This window comes from Triticum urartu, chromosome 6A, assembly GCF_056163025.1.
Source record: "Triticum urartu cultivar PI428250 chromosome 6A, HENAU_Tu73, whole genome shotgun sequence".
In the NCBI taxonomy this organism is placed as follows: domain Eukaryota; kingdom Viridiplantae; phylum Streptophyta; class Magnoliopsida; order Poales; family Poaceae; genus Triticum; species Triticum urartu.
In genome coordinates this window covers 358,241,347-358,255,203 of record NC_141878.1, presented here as the reverse complement: position 1 = coordinate 358,255,203, position 13,857 = coordinate 358,241,347, and the positions used below count along the sequence as shown (strand labels likewise).

The following is a 13,857-nucleotide window of genomic DNA, read 5'->3' as shown; positions in this document are numbered from 1 at the left end:
TCCGTTTTGGAATATTTAGAAAAATAGAAAATTAAGTAGTAGTCCGGGAAGGACACGAGGGCCCCACGAGGGTGGAGGGCGCGCCCTACACCCTGGCACGCCCCCCTACCTCATGAGCACCTCGTGTGCCTTCTGGACTCGGTTTTCTTGCACGATACGTATTTTGGTCGGTAAAAATTCACTATATATTCTCCCGAAGGTTTTGACTCCCGTATCACGCAAATATTCTCTGTTCTTGTTTCGAGCTGTTTGTCTGACAGATCTAGATTATCATGACGTCCCCAAGTGCTTCCAAGGACAAGTTCTTCGAGAAGGTCATCAACCCTTACCTCGCGGAGGTGCTGCGACACCCTCAAACCTTTGAGATGCATGATGGGTTGCTGCACATCCGCGATGCTGAGGGACCAAGGGGAACCGGAAGCGTGGAGATGAGGCTCGAAGCAATGGAGCAACAAGTTTTCAAGTGCCAGGGGATGGTGGAGCGTGGAATCAACTCTAGCCACATGATGCTCGCGGAGTTCACTAAAAACTACAAGCCAGATGCCAAGAACACCGAGGAGGCCATCTTCAAGCTACATGAGAAGATCGAGCACCTCCAAGCCCAAATCTATGACCTGCAAAACCAAAACTGTGAGTATGAATATAGATTCAAAAGAATGAGTTTGGCTGCAGATTCGAGGATTCCGGAGACTCGATCATCCTTTTATGATGGTGAACCTATGCCTTGGAAGATGGATGACAAGCCCGCATCATCAACAACACCTCCACCTTTTTCATCAACCAAGGAGATATAATCACATGGGTATGGGCACTCCCCTTGGCGACTGCCAAGCTTGGGGGAGGTGCCCCGGTATCGTATCACAATCACAACTCCTATCTTTACCGTTTTTCTTAGTTCGATCCTATTAGTAGTATCTTGATCTAGTAGAATAAAAGTTCTTAGTATGATCTAGTTGTGAGTTTTGCTTTATTATCTCTCTACGTAATCGAGTCCGTGAGCTATATAATAAAGATTTGTGTTGAGTCAAGGGCTTGATTTCTTTGCTATGATCTTGGGTGAATAAAAGAAAAGAGAAAAAGAATAAGAAGAAACAAAAGTTCATATTGATCTTATTGATAGTAATGACTTCACATAGAAAGAGTGTGATGATTAAAAGTTGTTGGGAGTTGGCAGACATAGCTTTGGTCATCGTTGCAATTAATAGGAAGTAATAAGGAAAGAGAGGTTTCACATATAAATACACTATTATTGACATATTTTATGATTGGGAGCACTCATCAAAATATGACATGCTAAAGAGTTGATGTTGGACAAGCAAGACAACGTAATGGGTTATGTTTTCTTATATCTGAGATAAAGTATGTTGTCATGGATCATCCAACATGTTGAGCTTGCCTTTTCCCCTCATGGTAGCCAAATTCTCAGCACCAAGTAGAGATACTACTTGTGCTTCCAAATACCCTTAAACCAGTGTTGCCATGAGAGTCCACCATATCTACCTATGGATTGAATAAGATCCTTCAAGTAAGTTGTCATCGGTGCAAAGCAATAAAAATTGCTCTAAATATGTATGATTAGTGTGGGAGAAATAAGCTTTATACGATCTTGTGATGTGGAAGTAATAAAAGCGACAGACTGTATAATAAAGTTTCATATCAAAGGGGCAATATAAAGTGACGTTCTTTTGCATTAAAATTTTGCGCATCCAACCATAAAAGCGCATGGTAACCTCTGCTTCCCTCTGCGAAGGGCCTATCTTTTATTATTATCTTCTACCTTATGCAAGAGTCATGGTGATCTTCACCTTTCCTTTTTACATTTTATCCTTTGGCAAGCACAGTATGTTGGAAAGATCCTGATAGATATATCTAATTGGATGTAGGGGGGCTTGAGTTATTATTGTTGACATTACCCTCGAGGTAAAAGGTTGTGGGGCGAAACTATAAGCCCCTATCTTTCTCTGTGTCCGATTAAAACTCCGTAACCACAAGTATTGCGTGAGTGTTAGCAGTTATGAAGGACTAGATGATAGTTGAGTATGTGGACTTGATTTTTAGCTCCGACATAGACTCTTTCTGATGTTATGATAAATTGCAATTGCTTCAATGACTGAGGCTATAGTTTGTTGGTTCTCAATAAGATTTCTGATTCATACTTTTGCATTGTGAATAGATCATCACTTGAACATAAGTAATCATATGAAAATATCTATGTATGTTGCTGTTATGAGAATAATCATGATGCCCTCATGAACGTATTTTATTTTTATCGATGCCTCTACCTCTAAACATGGGGACATATTTATTGTTATCGGCTTTCGCTTGAGGACAAGCGAGGTCTAAGCTTGGGGGAGTTGATACGTCCATTTTGCATCATGCTTTTATATCGATATTTATTGCATTATGGGCTGTTATTTCACATTATGTCACAATACTTATGGCTATTCTCTCTTATTTTACAAGGTTTACATAAGGAGGGAGAATGCCGGCAGCTGGAACTCTGGGCTGGAAAAGGAGAAAATATTAGAGACCTATTCTGCACAACTCCAAAAGTCCCGAAACTCCACGGAATACCTTATAATAAACAATGAAAAATCCTCGCCAAAGATGAAGACCAGGGGGCCCACACCCTTCCCACGAGGGTGGGGGACGCCCCCCCTAGAGCGCGCCCCCTACCTCGTGGGCCCCCTGGTGGCTCTCCGATGACCATCTTCTCCTATATGAAGTCTTTCCTCGAGAAAAAAATAAGGAGCAACCTTTCGGGACGAAACTCCGCCGCCACGAGGCGGAACCTTGGCGGAACCAATCTAGGGCTCCGGCAGAGCTGTTCTGCCAGGGAAACTTCCCTCCCGAAGGGGGAAATCATCGCCATCGTCATCACCAACGCTCCTCTCATCAGGAGAGGGCAATCTCCATCAGCACCACTCATCTCAAAACCCTAGTTCATCTCTTGTATCCAATTCTTGTCTCCAAGTCCGGGATTGGTGCAAGTAGGTTGCTAGTAGTGTTAATTACTCCTTGTAGTTGATGCTAGTTGGTTTAATTGGTGGAAGATCATATGTTCAGATCCTTTATGCATATTATTACCCCTCTAATTATGAACATGCATATGCTTTGTGAGTAGTTACGTTTGTTCCTGAGGACAAGGGAGAAGTCTTGCTATTAGTAGTCATGTGAATTTGGTATTCGTTCGATATTTTGATGAGATGTGTGTTGTCTAGCCTCTAGTGGTGTTATGTGAACGTCGACTACATAACACTTCACCATTATTTGGGCCTAGAGGAAGGCATTTGGAAGTAATAAGTATATGATGGGTTGCTAGAGTGACAGAAGCTTAAACCCTAGTTTATGCGTTGGTTCATAAGGGGCTGATTTGGATCCATATGTTTCATGCTATGGTTAGGTTTACCTTAATACTTTTGTTGTAGTTGCAGATGCTTGCAATAGAGGTTAATCATAAGTGGGATGCTTGTTCAAGTAAGAACAACACCCAAGCACCGGTGCACCCACATATCAAATTATCAAAGTACCGAACGCGAATCATATGAACGTGATGAAAACTAGCTTGACGATATTCCCATGTGTCCTCGGGGGCGCTTTTCCTTATATAAGAGTTTGTCCAGGCTTGTCCTTTGCTACAAAAAGGATTGGGCCACTTTGCTGCACTTTATTTACTTTTGTTACTTGTTGCTCGTTACAAATTATCTTATCACAAAACTATCTGTTACCACTGATTTCAGTACTTGTAGAGAATACCTTGCTGAAAACCGCTTGTCATTTCCTTCCGCTCCTTGTTGGGTTCGACACTCTTACTTATCGAAAGGACTACGATAGATCCCCTATACTTGTGGGTCATCAAGACTCTTTTCTGACGCCGTTGCCAGGGAGTGAAGCGCCTTTGGTAGGTGGAATTTGGTAAGGAAAAATTTATATAGTGTGCTGAAATTTACTGTCACTTGCTACTATGGAAGGTAATCCTCTGAGGGGCTTGTTCGGGGTATCTTCACCCCGACCAGTAGAGCAAAGAGTTGCTCCTCAACCCACTGAACCTACTGAAAATGAATATGAAAATGAAAATACTTGCTTTGAAGTTCCTTTGGGTATAATAGAAAAACTGCTAGCTAATCCTTTTTAGGAGATGGAACAAAACATCCTGATGAACATCTGATATATGTGGATTATTTAAGCTTGCAGGTGTACCCGGAGATGTTGTTAAGAAGAAGGTCTTCCCCTTATCTTTGATGGGAGATGCATCGAAATGGAATAAGCTATGTGATGATATGAGGTCTTGGAATTACAAACTGTTGAAATTGGAATTTCATCAGAAGTTTTATCCTATGCATCTTGTTCATCATGATCACAATTATATATATAATTTTTGGCTTCGCGAAGGAGAAAGCATCGCTCAAGCTTGGGGGAGGCTTAAGTCATTGTTATATTCATGCCCCAATCATGAGCTCTCAAGAGAAATTATTATTCAAAATTTTTATGCTCGGCTTTCTGGTAACAATCGCACCATGCTTGATACTTCTTGTGTTGGATCTTTTATGATGAAGACTATTGAATTCAAATGGGATTTATTGGAAAGAATTAAACGCAACTCTGAAGATTGGGACCTCGATAATGGTAAGGAGTCAGGTATGACACCTAAGTTTGATTGTGTTAAATCTTTTATGGATACCGATATTTTCCGTAAGTTTAGCACTAAATATGGACTTGATTCTGAGATAGTAGCTTCTTTCTGTGAATCTTTTGCTACTTATGTTGATCTCCCTAAGGAGAAGTGGTTTAAATATCAACCTCCCATAGAAGTAAAAGTAGCTGCACCAATTAAAGTTGAGGAAAAGACTGTCACTTATAATGATCCTGTTGTTCCTACTTGCTATGTTGAGAAACCACCTTTCCCTGTTAGGATAAAGGATCATGCTAAAGCTTCAACTGTGGTTCGTAAAAGCAATATTAAAACATATACACCTCCTGAGCAAGTTAAAGTAGAACCTAATATTGCTATTGTTAAAGATCTCTTGTCTGATAATATTGATGGGCATGTTATTCAGTTCTGCGGTGAAACTGCTAGAATTGCTAAACCTTGTGCTAAAGATAAACATAGACCTGTGGTAGGCGTGCCTGTTATTTCTATCAAAATAGGAGATCATTGTTATCATGGCTTATGTGATATGGGTGCTAGTGCTAGTGTTATACCGCATACTTTATATGAAGAAATTAAGCATGAAATTGCACCTACTGAGTTAGAAGGAATTGATGTTACAATTAAACTTGCTAATAGAGATACTATTTCAGCAGTGGGAATTGTTAGAGATGTTGAAGTCTTGTGCGGGAAAACTAAATATCCTGCTGATTTTCTTGTTCTTGGTTCCCCACAAGATAGCTTTTGTCCCATAATATTTGGTAGACCCTTCTTGAATACAGTTAATGCTAGGATAGACTGCGAAAAGAATGTTGTTACTATTGGCTTGGATGATATGACTCATGAATTTAATTTCTCTAAATTTGGTAAACAACACCGTGAAGAAGAATTGCCTAGTAAGGATGAAATTATTGGTCTTGCTTCTATTGCCGTACCTCCTAGTGATCCTTTAGAACAATATTTGCTAGACCATGAGAATGATATGTTTATGAATGAAAGAAGGGAAATAGATGAAGTACTCTTTAAACAGGAACCTATGCTGAAACACAATTTGCCTGTTGAAATCCTAGGGGATCCCCCTCCACCTAAGGGTGATCCCGTGTTTGAGCTTAAACCGTTGCCTGATAATCTTAAATATGCTTATCTTGATGAAAAGAAGACATATCCTGTTATTATTAGTGCTAACCTTTCAGAGCATGAAGAAGAAAGATTATTGAAAACTCCGAAGAAGCACTGTGCTGCTATTGGATATACTCTTGATGATCTTAAGGGCATTAGTCCCACTCTATGTCAACATAAAATAAATTTGGAAGCAGATGCCAAACCAGTTCGTGATCCTCAACGACGTCTGAATCCTAAAATGAAAGAAGTGGTAAGAAAAGAAATACTAAAGCTTCTGGAGGCAGGTATAATTTATCCCATTGCTGATAGTCAGTGGGTAAGTCCTGTTCATTGTGTCCCTAAGAAGGGAGGTATTACTGTTGTTCCTAATAATAAAGATGAATTGATTCCACAAAGAATTATTACAGATTATAGGATGGTAATTGATTTCCGCAAATTAAATAAGGCTACTAAGAAAGATCATTACCCCTTACCTTTTATCGATCAAATGCTAGAAAGATTATGCAAACATACACATTACTGCTTTCGAGATGGTTATTTTGGTTTCTCTCAAATACCTGTGTCGGCTAAAGATCAATCAAAGACTACTTTTACATGCCCTTTTGGTACTTTTTCTTATAGACGTATGCCTTTTGGTTTATGTAATGCACCTGCTACCTTTCAAAGATGCATGATGGCTATATTCTCTGACTTTTGTGAAAAGATTTCTGGGGTTTTCATGGACGACTTTTCCGTCTATGGATCTTCTTTTAATGATTGCTTGAGCAATCTTGATCGAGTTTTGCGGAGATGTGAAGAAACTAATCTTGTCTTGAATTGGGAAAAGTGCCACTTTATGGTTAATGAGGGTATTGTCTTGGGGCATAAAGTTTCTAAAAGAGCTATTAAAGTGGATAAAGCCTAGGTTGATGCTATTTAAAAGATGCCATGTCCCAAGGACATCAAAGGTATAAGAAGTTTTCTTGGTCACGTCAGATTTTATAGGTGGTTCATTAAGGACTTCTCAAAAATTTCTCGGCCTCTGACTAATTTATTACAAAAAGATATACCATTTGTCTTTGATGATGATTGTGTAGAAGAATTTGAAATACTTAAGAAAGCATTAGTCTCTGCACCTATTGTTCAGCCACCAGACTGAAATTTACCCTTTGAAATTATGTGTGATGCTAGCGATTTTGCTGTAGGTGCTGTTCTAGGGCAAAGAGTTGATAATAAATTAAATGTTATCCATTATGCTAGTAAGACTCTAGACAATTCTCAAAGAAATTATGCTAGGGCTCCGGCAGAGCTGTTCTGCCGGGGAAACTTCCCTCTCGGAGGGGGAAATCATCGCCATTGTCATCACCAACGCTCCTCTAATCGGGAGAGGGCAATCTCCATCAACATCTTCATCAGCACCATCTCATCTCAAAACCCTAGTTCATCTCTTGTATCCAATTCTTGTCTCCAAGTCCGGGATTGGTGCAAGTAAGTTGCTAGTAGTGTTAATTACTCCTTGTAGTTGATGCTAGTTGGTTTAATTGGTGGAAGATCATATGTTCAGATCCTTTATGCATATTATTACCCTCTGATTATGAACATGAATATGCTTTGTGAGTAGTTACGTTTGTTCCTGAGGACAAGGGAGAAGTCCTGCTATTAGTAGTCATGTGAATTTGGTATTCGTTCGATATTTTGATGAGATGTATGTTGTCTAGTCTCTAGTGGTGTTATGTGAACGTCGACTACATAACACTTCACCATTATTTGGGCCTAGAGGAAGGCATTGAGAAGTAATAAGTAGATGATGGGTTGCTAGAGTGACAGAAGCTTAAACCCTAGTTTATGCGTTGGTTCGTAAGGGGCTGATTTGGATCCATATGTTTCATGCTATGGTTAGGTTTACCTTAATACTTTTGTTGTAGTTGCGAATGCTTGCAATAGAGGTTAATCATAAGTGGGATGCTTGTTCAAGTAAGAACAGCACCCAAGCACCGGTCCACCCACATATCAAATTATCAAAGTACCGAACGCGAATCATATGAACGTGATGAAGACTAGCTTGATGATAATTCCCATGTGTCCTCGGGAGCGCTTTCCTTTATATAAGAGTTTGTCCAGGCTTGTCCTTTTCTACAAAAAGGATTGGGCGGCCTTGCTGCACCTTGTTTACTTTTGTTACTTGTTACCCGTTACGAATTACCTTATCACAAAACTATCTGTTACCGATAACTTCGGTACTTGCAGAGAATACCTTGCTGAAAACCGCTTGTCATTTCCTTCTACTCCTCGTTGGGTTTGACACTCTTACTTATCGAAAGAACTACGATAGATCCCCTATACTTGTGGGTCATTACGGCCCATCTTTCCCTCTCCCTCCCCCTCTCCTTCCTTCCCCCTCCTAGTAGGACTAGGAAAGGAGGAATCCTACTCCTACTAGGAGGAGGATTCCTCCCCCCTTGGCGCGCTTTCGAGGGCCGGCCGGCCTCCTCTTACCCTCCTTTATATACGGGGGAGGGGGCACCCCATAGACACACAAGTTGATTGTTTAGCCGTGTGCGGTGCCCCCTCCACAGATTTCCACCTCGGTCATATCGTTGTAGTGCTTAGGCGAAGCCCTATGTCGGTAACTTCATCATCACCATCATCACACCGTCGTGCTGACGAAACTCTCCCTCGACCTCAGTTGGATCTAGAGTTCGTGGGATGTCACCGAGATGAATGTGTGCAGATCGCGGAGGTGACGTACCTTCGGTACTAGGATCAGTCGGATCGTGAAGACGTATGACTACATCAACTGCGTTGTCATAACACTTCCGATTACGGTCTACGAGGGTATGTAGACAATACCATATCCCCTCTTGTTGCTATGCATCACCTAGATGGATCTTGCGTGTGCGTCAGATTTTTTTAAAGTACCGCGTTCCCCAACAGGTGTGTCATATACTAGTTGTTGTATGAGTGTGCTATTAGGTTGGCTTTAAGTGACATGGCAACACCATGCTCTGAGAGAGGACGGCATGGTCCACACATCGGGATGCGCCAGCAGTGTGTCTGCTCCCTCACCGATGGCAACCGCATCCATGCTGCATTGCCGTCGTTCCATGGCGGACAGGATCCGATAGGATCTTTCATCGCCAGTGACGAGAGAGAAAATTACTAGTGCCCATCATGTTTAGATCAGGAGAGGGTGAGAGTGTGTGAAGGGAGCAACCCTGGCTAGTAGCAAGCACTGAAACTCTAGCCAACGTGTATAGTGAAGATTTTCATTTTTCTCTCCATACCAATCGTTTTAATAAATTGTATGATGTGCCATTGAAAATTGGAACTCTTACCCCGCTAAAAAATGATTTTTTTAGATGTGGTAACTCGATCAGTGGCGACTGGCAAGATGCCACCTCCAGGTCGTTCACGTGTGGTCCCCGACCATCAACTCCTGCAGATCAAATTATCACGCAAGCTGACTCTTCATATAGAAGTGCACTCCACCACATACCCTCTACCCGCGCATGCAGCAATCATGCACGTATGGGTTTATTTGTTTACGGTGCGTTACATAACTCTCATGTGTGCGAGACAGTTAGAGACCGACTGTGTGCGTGCGTATCTTCTCTTCGTATATGTACTCCAACGTTTGTGTAATGTGCAAAAAATAATAATAACTAGCAATGTGCCTGTGCGTCGCAATGGATCCAAAGTAGAATAATACATATTCACAAATTTGAAAGAAAACAGTGTAGTTTTGATATACATATATCACCAAAAATATCTTATGTTTCACTCAAAATATATTCTGTGGGATTTTTTGATGAGGTAAGGGAGGAATGTGGTTGGTTTCAAGTACTAAGGGGTTTTCTGTAAAGTGGAGCAAAGAAGTGGGATATTGTTGTAAAAAGCCCGTGTGTGTGTGTGAGAGAGGAGGATGGAGTGTGTGTGTGTCACAAAGAGTGTGTGTGTGTGTGTGTGAGGTATCGACATAAAATGAGGTAACAGTGTCTGTGTTCATGATCGAGAGAAACAGAGGTACACAAAAGATCGAGGAACAAAGAGATACATCAGAGTATGCGTGTGTGAGAGAGGCACGGAAGAAGGATCGGTGATTGATGGAGTGTGTGTGTGTGTGTGCCACAGAGAGAGAGAATGGGAAAAGTCACATGAAGTACACATAAATGTTAGGGAGTGAGTTACATTGTGTGCGATGGAAGCCTAGAGAGACTGGGTGCGTGAAACGAAGGGGCCTACAAAATATATGCGAGAAAGACATAAAGAGAGGGTGGTAGAAAGAGTGTCGAGTGCGTGTGTATGTGTGCTATGGATAAAGAGAGTTCTTACACAAATAAATAGGGAGCGCGGGAGAGACTACATAGGGAGGGCCTGTTTCAAGAAGTGATGAGATATCTACACAGATACAAGGAGCGCGCGAGAGACATATATGAGGGTGTGGAAGCGAGAGTGTGCGATAGATGGATAAACCTATCTGGAGGCTAGTCGATCAATGTTTGTGAGAGAGATAGGAGTTGGGGGTGCGAAAGCAAGAGTTTTATGTGTGTGTGTGAGAGACGGGAGTCGGGAGGGGGAGTGAAGCGAGAGTTGTGTGTGTGTGTGAGAGAGAGAGAGTGAGTGAGTGTGTGTGAGAGAGAGTTTTTCTGATTAGTAAACAAAGGAATAGTGCCAGTTTTGGAATGGAGTTGAAGAGGGAAAGGTGACCCTGACAGACACTGTGTGCGAGGAAGAGAAATTTTAGAGGTAGGAGTCATATCTATAAAGATATAGGGTGCGTGAGAGATCCCTAGAGAGAGACAAAGTGAAAGCAGAGTGAGAGAGTGTGTGTGGTGGTGAAAAAGAATGCTAGGTAGCTAGAGAGATACCAAAGAACGATATAGGCGTGAGAGATAATAAATACGAGTAATCTATAAAGATAGAGAGAGTGTGAAACCTCTCGAGAGAGATAGTGAGAGATCGTGTTTGTGAAAAAGGGAGAAACATGTAGTGAGCGTGCGGGTGAGATGGAGAAAAGAGAGTGATAGCTACATGAAGGAGCACGCGAGAGAGACCTATAGAGAGATGGGCATGAAAGGAGATTCAAATATTTAGTTGTGTGTATAAAAGATGTCAACATAAAAGAGATTTAAATATTTGAATTAGAGATGATGATACATGTAATTGATGCTCGAGCCAAAATGGATCTATCAAACATGCATACTCGTTTGAATTTGCGCACATGTATTAATTTCTTGATATTAGTGATCCATACATTTGAGTTGAACATAATTTGGTTTGAAAATTTGAATTCAACCTAATGAATTTGAGATCATTGCATTTGTAAATCATATTTTATAGATAAATGAGCAAAATTCTTTGTTATGCTTTTGAATATATATATATAGTGATACTATTCATCACCCAGAGTGCATAATAAGTTATTCTTCATCCGAGGTAATCTTACAATCATTACATAATTAAATTACATTTGGAATTCAAATAAATACATTCCTATTAATTCACTATGTAAAATTTGGCATATGAAAATAAAAATATAGGTCATAAGACAAGAAATTTTGCAGTTTATGTGTATTTTACACTATGTTTTTACGTTTTAATTTTACATAACATAAAATATTTTTCACGGCAATTATATATTTTCTTACGGTCGCTTTTTGCATCGGAAATAAGACAAAAACTTATGGAACGTAAAATTACGGTGCATTGATGGTAAAATAGAGGGGGTGAAGAATAACTATTCCTCACCCAGGGTGACGAATAGCGCGACTATATATATATATATATATATATAGTGTAACTATTCATCACCGAGGGTGCATAATAAGTTATTTTTCACCCGAGGTAATCTTACGATCATTTCATAAATATAAATTATATTTGAAATACAAATAGTTACATTCATATTGATTTACTGCATAAAATTTGGCTTAACAAAAAAAATATAGGTCAAAAATTGTATTTTATGTACATTTCACACTATGTTTTTACATTTGTAATGTTACGTAACATAAAATATTTTTTATGATGATTACAGTTTTTTACGTTCTCTTTTTATGTCTAAAATAAGACAAAATTTATGAAACGTAAAATTATGATACGTAGATGTTAAAATAGAGGTGGGTGAAGAATAACTATTCCTCACCTAGGATGATGAATAGTCAATCTCTCTCTCTCTCTCTATATATATATAGTGTTACTATTCATCACCCAGGGTGCATAATAAGTTATTCTTCACCCGAGGTAATCTTACGATCATTTCATAATTAAATTACGTTTGGAATTCAAATAGTTAAATTCCTATTGATTCACTACGTAAAATTTGGCATAAGAAAATAAAAATATAGATCATAAGACAAGAAAATTTGCAGTTTATGTGTATTTTACATTATGTTTTTACATTTTTAATTTTACATAACATAATATTTTTACGATGATTATATATTTTCTTACGGTCTCTTTTTACGTCGGAAATAAGACAAAACATACGAAACGTAAAATTACGGTGCATTGATGGTAAAATAGAGGGGGGGGGGTGAAGAATAACTATTCCTTGACCAGGGTGACGAATAGTCAATCCCATATATATAGGGAAAATCCATCTTACCACCTAGTGGTAGTTACCACCTAAAAATCCACCGTTGATCTCACGTGACTAGATCGAGCGTGGTACAGAATCCTAGATGACCTACAGAATCAAATGGGTTAGATGAGGTCCACCCGACCCATTTATTTGGAGCTTATCCAGGTCGTTCTCATCGGGAGCTTATCCTGAAATTTGAATGCAATTCTATCGGCTCGTACATCCTTCGCCTACTAACCAACCTAGCCATTTCATCCCCGTAGAAATAGCTTTCTTTATATATTCTTGTTACCAACAACAAACATAATTATTTTTCTCTATCTACCGTTCTGCCTGGGTGACAATTCCCTCACCCACGGCATCGTCGTGAGTCCCACCGGCTGGAGTTGGCGGAGCGCCGTCATCATGAGTATTCTTCTCCCACGAGAGTGCCGATGTCCCATTGCTTTTATTTACTGTTTAGTTGGATTAGCAAGATCATAGGATGATCAGACTTCCACCTCTTTCACCTTGCTACTGCATTAGATCAGTGCATTTCTAAACGTGTAATGGGTGCAGACCTGAACCAAAATAATTGGATCAGGAGCAATTGTCAACAACAATAGAGGTATGTGGCATCACTCAAATGTTTCCATGCATGCATCCGACGGGATTCTTCCTTCTTCCGTGCTTTTCATGTATATACACCATGCTAATTTCTTCCTTTGCGTTTCAACGGTCACCAGCGAGCTTCTTGTTTCTTCTCACCAGTGCTTTTTTCTGGCGATCCGACCTGCAGCTGCGGCCACCAACTCGTGATGACGTGGATTCACTCTCTGTTAGCGTTGCACATGCACACTGATGCCTGCATCGACCGACTGCTTGGAACATGCATGATCGGATTCAACATCAACCACGGCTGGATCAAACTCCGCCATTTGTCTCAACATCAGTCAAACACTCATGAATCAATGGATTCATCAATGAAGTAGGACCGTGTGACAGCGTATAGTCTGTAACATAATTTTCATACATAATACTACTTATTTTTTTTACTTCATACCACTCCCTGTAAATGAAGATACATATGTTGGGGTCTTATGTCCTCATGGGGAAGATATAACTTTGATTTTGGAGCATGGCATGTATGTACGTGATGGCAAACTTCTTCTATCTAATTAAGAACACGGACAAGCATGGCTGACATGCATATGATGAAGTAGATTTATTACCCAGTATATTTTTTACGGGCAGTATTTTTTTATTTAGGAGATCCATATACTGCTAAGCTAAACATCCCACTTCTCCATTCATGAAATCCGTATATACACCCTCCCTCCCATACACAAACTATAAGTGGCAATGCATATGCACCATAGTTTCTTCAGTAGTATATATGAACTTTCATACTTCATAGAACATACTACCTTTCCAAATACTCCATACGACCTTCCCACTAAAAAAAGATACTCCATACTACCTTTCATACAAGTTAGAAGTATATATACTCCATAATCTCCATACTCCATACACTTTTGCGTATATA

The 13,857-nt window shown here is 40.0% G+C and overlaps 1 long non-coding RNA gene across 2 annotated transcripts; it reads left to right on the top strand.

Annotated features, from left to right (window-relative positions):
* Positions 1-12,538: 12,538 nt before the first annotated feature.
* LOC147965235 (uncharacterized) lies at positions 12,539-13,366 on the top strand. Of its 2 annotated transcripts, none has more exons than XR_015607392.1 (2): positions 12,539-12,939; positions 13,083-13,366. It is a non-coding gene; the product is annotated as an uncharacterized LOC147965235 (long non-coding RNA). The 2 variants fall into 2 exon arrangements; XR_015607391.1 differs by having other exon boundaries at positions 13,058-13,366.
* The last annotated feature ends 491 nt before the right edge of the window (positions 13,367-13,857 follow it).